Consider the following 6,128-nt stretch of genomic DNA (forward strand, 5'->3'; position numbering starts at 1 on the left):
AGAGTCTATGAGTTGACCCATTTAAAAATTGTCAATGATTGTATGACTAATAAGGATCCGTACATAGAGACTGTTCAAAATATTCCAGTTTTCCTCCTTCAAAAAACACAATAGGATTGCAGTCCTACCCCCTTGAAGGGATGCATAACCATTGACTAACAAAAAAGGTTGTAATATTTTTATGAGACACTTGCAGTAGAAGACTTTAAATTCCAGGCATCAAGAGCCATGCTTATTTTCTCTCTGACACATCATCTGGTGATGTTCCAGGGAGTAGAGGCTTCATCAATCTTGATCCCGAAGTTCATAGAACATCCATGATGGGCATGTGGTATATGTCAAAAAAATACTCACTGCTGTCTTAAGGCACTGACATTTGCAGTTATTTACTAATGTACCATTTCCTAACTCATTCTGACTAATATCAAAGATAAAAATACCTAGACTGTCCCCTGGTAATATCCAGTTCTACTTTCACTTAGAAGTATTTCATGCTCACCATCTAGAAAATTAAATCAGAAAATGTTCACAGCTCTTTCAACTCACAAATTATATTTCTATCATTTACACTTATACTTCTAATTTGCTGAAGATTTTCTTGGGCTCTGTCTTTAAGTTGATGTCCATATTGACAAATCTGTGTTTTTACTCAGCAGCCCATCAAGATGAATTTCCAATATTTTAATCATCTGATCATAGGATTTTCCTTTTTACAAATCTTTTGGAGAAAGGACTGCATTTTTGATAGTATAAAGGAAGACTCACAGACAAGGTCTTTTCTATGTTTAAAAGAAGTTTTTTTCTTAGACATTTGAGTTTTTAAAAACTGTGCTCAGTTAAAGTAACTTTACTTGGGAAATAGAAGGTAAAACAAAAGCTACTTGTGGCACTACAAAGTAGAAAAAAGAAAGAAAGAAAACAAAAAAAAATCTACTGCTGAGAATATATTGAGGAGGGGGAGAAGGCTCATTTTAGGCATGGTAGTAAGATTAAAATACATACTTAGAGACTCACAGCCAAGCTGAGTTAATTGAGGTTAATTGAGATTCCTACACCACCCACATGTATGAATACTTAAAATTGTAAATAGTGATGGGCTAGAGCCAGGTCTTCTAAGCTGAAGAGTGTTATTTATATGCATCATTTTCCAAATTCAAATTCAGTAACGTGTCAATGGTAGAGAGAAATAAATCAAAGTAGAAGCATTTTGGTCACAATAAATAGCAAACACTAGAACTCAATAGGTCTTTGCCTAAATATTTATATTCCAAGAGCCTCTTTTTAAGTATTTACTAGCGTAGCACCATTTATAAAGTATAACTAGGAAGTAAAAATAAATTCTATCCTCCACACTTGAAAAATATACCTTCATAATAACCTGGAAGGTCATGTTTGAATTAAATCACAGATTCCTTATTATTCCACATCAGTATTTGGCAGGGAAGAGAGTCATTCCCTAGACTCCAAGCCCCAGATTGCAGTGTGAAGCCCTAGCTTCCTCCTTTTCTTATTCCATCCCAGTGTTCATCTTGCCCTAGCAGGGAGTTCATGTGAACACCAGAGCCATTCCAATGAACACAACTAATAGGACCTTTTATGCAAGCAATATTTATTAAGGATCTGTTAAATGAGGACATTTCTTTATGTACAAGACCTCATCATAAATATCTGAGTGACTCAAGATGAGAGTATAAAAGAAGACAGCCAGACAAGGTGAGTTAATTGAAGTTAATTGAGATTCATGTGTGTATACCCCATACATGCATACAAAGCTGCCTGTAGACCACCCCCTTAGGCTTAGAAGCATATATACCTGTATGGTAAAATAACATCAGTGGGCAGGAAGAAGGGAAGGGAGCATTCACATACCCTAGAAGCAGACACAAGTCTGGAGGGGTCTGAAATCAAGATCTGGGATCCCAGACCATTACTTAAAAATAATGGGATGGTGTGAGCCCTAGCTGGTCCCTTAATCCCAAAGATAAATCATCCTTTGGTGAGTGGTGGTACAACTGGAAGTGGACAAGAATAGAGCCCACTAAAACACAGAGCCCGGAATAGGGGTCCTTACTGCGTATTCAAAAAATGGTACCAAATATAAAACTTCCAAAGCCAAGTGAGTTCTCATTCCACTGATACATGATATAAAATAAATAATTTTGAAGATCGAATTATCTATATTTCAATCCCTCTTTATAATCCAAGTAAAATAATATTAACCACCATTTATTAGCAAATAGCAAGCTTGCTATTTTCTCAGAGCTTACTAAGTTCTTGAAGACTGAATGGCTCAAAATTCAGAATTTGGTTGTTATTTTTAGTTAGCAATAATTTATATTATTTACAATAATATAATAGAGGTATTTATATGCTAATATTTACTTATCATAAAATACTTATTATTGGATGGCCTCAGGGCAACTTACCACTCATTGAAAGTGCTCCTTCCATCTATCCAGATGAATCTTTTGAAAATTCTGGACTGATCATGTTCCTTGATCAGGATCCTGTCACCATACACGACAGAAGCACTTCCATTATTTATCAGAGAATTAGAAACACAAGGGCAGATTGTAAGCATATTGGCTCCAAAACCAATGCTACCCTGTACATGCGTTGGTATCTTCTAAACTTCTTGAGACACTATAGCCTCATTTCCTCCACCTGCAATCCACAATGTTAGCACTAATTGCTACTCAGGATGGTGCATTGAAAGCCATGTGTAAAAGAAAGCAGAAGACTGTAAAGGGCTACACCACAAACAGGGAAGAGCCCTCAGAAAATGCCTCATGTTATGTTCTTCAGTCTTAAGGAGGCTTATTTCAGAGCTGGGGTTGTGGCTCAGCTTTAGAGTGCAGACCTAGCATGTGCGAGGTGTTGGGTTCAAGCCTCAGAACCACATAAAATAAATAAAATAAAAGTTTTTTTTTTTTTTAAGGAGGCTTATTTATTTATTTTAAGGTATATTTCTAAAATAATTATTGCATATATTTTCAGTATACAATGCATTGATTTGCTATATGAATACATTGTGAAATGGTTAAACTAATTGATGTACACATTACCTCACATAGTTATCAATTTTTTTGTTGTGACAACATTTAAGATCTATTCTCTTAGAAATTTTCCATTATACATTATTATTAGTTTATAGTCATCTCTATAATAGGTCTCCTGAAATTATTTATCCTATGTAAATGAAGCTTTGTAACTTTGATCAACATCTCCCTAGCGCCTCACCTCAATCTCCAGCCTCTGGCATCCACCCTTCTACCATCTGCTTCTGTGAATTCAATGTTTGATTAAAAACATCAGATTTATCAAGATTAATATATATGTGGTCTGGTTCAAAGAATTGAAAAATCCTCCACTACTCTTTATTACATCAATGAACAAATGCCTTGATAATTAGAATTTCAGTCTAAACACGGTAATTCCCCTGGAGTGAAACTAGTGTCTCCCATTTTGTAATATGGAGAAAGTTTTTGCATAAAATTTGTTGCTTAAAATGAGACAATAGGCAAAATGGTGAAATTTCTCAAGAGAATGCTAACAGCTCTCCAGAATTCATTATTTACGTGAGAATATATTCACATAGTATTATGTATCTCAGCCACTTATCAAATCTAGTTAAAAATAAATTGTAGACTCCTTACTTCCGCCTCCTTCGAGTGAGCAGTCCAGGCCTCCATAGTCTCGCAGGGACTGGAAACTGTGGCGGAGGCTTGCGATGTTCAGCTTTAAGAGGAAGGAGGTCATTGGACTCAACCTCTACTGTGGGGGCACCGGGCTGGGGGCCGGCGGCAGCGCCACCCCGCCAGGAGCGCAGCTCTCCAGGCCCAGCAAGAGGCAAGGGAAGGGGAAGCCAGGCGTGCTCTCTGGCAGAAGCGCCTGTGCTAACTTCCCAGCCGCGCAGGCCCAGGACACCCAAAAGGTCGCGCTGCAGGTGCCCATTGGCGCCGAGGTCCCCGACGTCACCGCGACCCTGGTGAGGCCACTCTTCTTCGCGCCCATCTACTGCGTGTCGCCCCCGGAGAAGATGGAAGTTCCCGCTGCCGCCATGTCACCCGAAGAGGAGCTGGACGGGTATGAGCCCTAGCCCCTCGGGAAGCGGCCGGCGGTCCTGCCCTTGCTGGAGCTCCTTGCTTGGAGAGGCCGCCAAGAGCCCCGGCGCGGACGGGTCGTTTCCCTCCAGACCGCCGGAGGCGGCGGAGGAGGAGGACGAGCTCTACCGGCAGTCGCTGCAGATCATCTCGTGGTACCTCCACGAGGAGGCGACCAGCGCCCAGGACGCAAAGCCGCTGCCTGGGTCGGGGGCCGCCAGCAGGAAGGCGCTGGAAACCCTGTGGCACGTCGGCGATGGAGTGCAGCGCAACCACCAGAAGGCCTTCCAAGGTAAGGCGGCGCTGGGCGGGCCGACGGGCAGTGTGGGGCCGGAAGGGCAGGGCGGGGCCGGGCGCCCAATGGCTGGGTGCTTTTGGAAGTGCAGTCCTGTCCAGAGATGCGGAAGGGGGGGATGGCAGTCCGTCGGGGCGCTCCAGCTCCATAGAGCGCCCTCCCTACCGCGGGTGGGCAGGCGACCTTTGCCTGGCCTAGACAAAGGGGCCACGAGGACGTGCATTTGACCTGATTTAACTGGTAAAATTTAGACTGAGTGAATGAGATCATCTTTAAAGCTTTTACTGAAAGATTTTCAGCTGTTCCACATGGGACTTATTAGCATTGTTTATAAAAAGATAACATCAGGTGGATGAAAGACATTTGATTCCTTGTTTGCTTAATAAATTGTAAAATGATGGGCTGGGGAATGGCTCAAGTGGAAGAGCACTCGCCTGGCATGAGTGCTGCCCAGGTTCGATCCTCAGCAGCACATACAAACAAAGATGTTGTGTCCACCAAAAACTGAAAAACAAATATTAGAAAAATCTCTCCCCGCCACCCTCGCTCTCTCAAAAAAAAAAAAAGTTGTAAAATGATGGCTTGGAAAAGCAGGCTAGAGTCTAACTATGGTGCTATTATGGAGCTTGCTTGTTCAAATACAGGTTTAAGCCTCATACATCAATAAAAGAAATACTGATTAAAATAAAATAAATTGTAAAAAACAATTAAATCTCTAAACTTAATGGTATTGGGTAGCAGTTTTCATTAGTTAGCTTTCCCCTCCAAAGATTATGTTTAAAATTAGTTAAAATTAACATTTGCAAAACTTCTGCACTCTCTTTTATTAATACTAGAAAATGTTGACTTTATGTGTGAATAGGGAGCTGTTTTGAGTTTTAATTACCTAGACACTTGGTAACTTCTCCCACTAACCAGAAGGTAGGCTTAGACTAATCACAATCAACATCTCTGAGCTTCTATTTGCCCTGTGTATCTGATGAGGGCACTGAACCTAGTAATATTACAGATTGTTTCTTTCTGACTGTAAGAGTTCTGGTTCCAAATTACTTTTCTTACTAAGATCAATGCATAAGGCAATTTCCAGAACTTCTTTTTTAAGTTTTCAAACAATGCTGGAGAGATGGGGTGACAAATTTAACTTTATAAAATTTTAAAAAGGAAAACAAACAAAAAACCCCACAAAACCACACCCATCACTGAAGCAGAATAATCTCAAAAACAATTTAGTTGTGCCAAACAGATGTTCGAGATAAAGTCTATAACTCTGAAGAGGAAAAATATGGTGGTCGATAAGGAAGGAAAAAACACATACTCATACCCTAAGTGATGCTATGAAAAAAAAAAAAAAAACAATTATCCCATCAGATAGGACACTGCCCAAACCCCAGAGCTTTATACAAGACAGGCAAAACTACTCCTTCCCACCAAAACCAAACTGATATTTTATGAGGGAAATTACTAAAAGAAGCAGCAAAATAATAAAGTATGAAACCTTGTCATGATGCTTCAATTGGACTCAATTCAGGTGGGTTCAGTTTAAAAATAGACATCAACTCATCTTCATATATAAATTTTCCAAAAGAATTTGCTTTTAAATACTGATGACACTTGATTTTTTTCCCTTTTGAATTTTTATTACGTTTGCTCCAATAAGGCTTTAAATAAACCAAGAAAGTTCAAGAAGGAAATTATTTCCCCCATTTTACCATGTTTTTGTTTTTTTTTTT

General features: G+C 39.8%; 1 pseudogene; it reads left to right on the plus strand.

The window, feature by feature from the left end:
* The first annotated feature begins 3,730 nt into the window (after positions 1-3,730).
* On the plus strand, positions 3,731-4,625 carry LOC143388960 (induced myeloid leukemia cell differentiation protein Mcl-1 homolog pseudogene; annotated as a pseudogene).
* The last annotated feature ends 1,503 nt before the right edge of the window (positions 4,626-6,128 follow it).

This window comes from Callospermophilus lateralis, unplaced genomic scaffold (genome assembly GCF_048772815.1).
Source record: "Callospermophilus lateralis isolate mCalLat2 unplaced genomic scaffold, mCalLat2.hap1 Scaffold_45, whole genome shotgun sequence".
Taxonomy (NCBI): Eukaryota; Metazoa; Chordata; class Mammalia; order Rodentia; family Sciuridae; genus Callospermophilus; species Callospermophilus lateralis.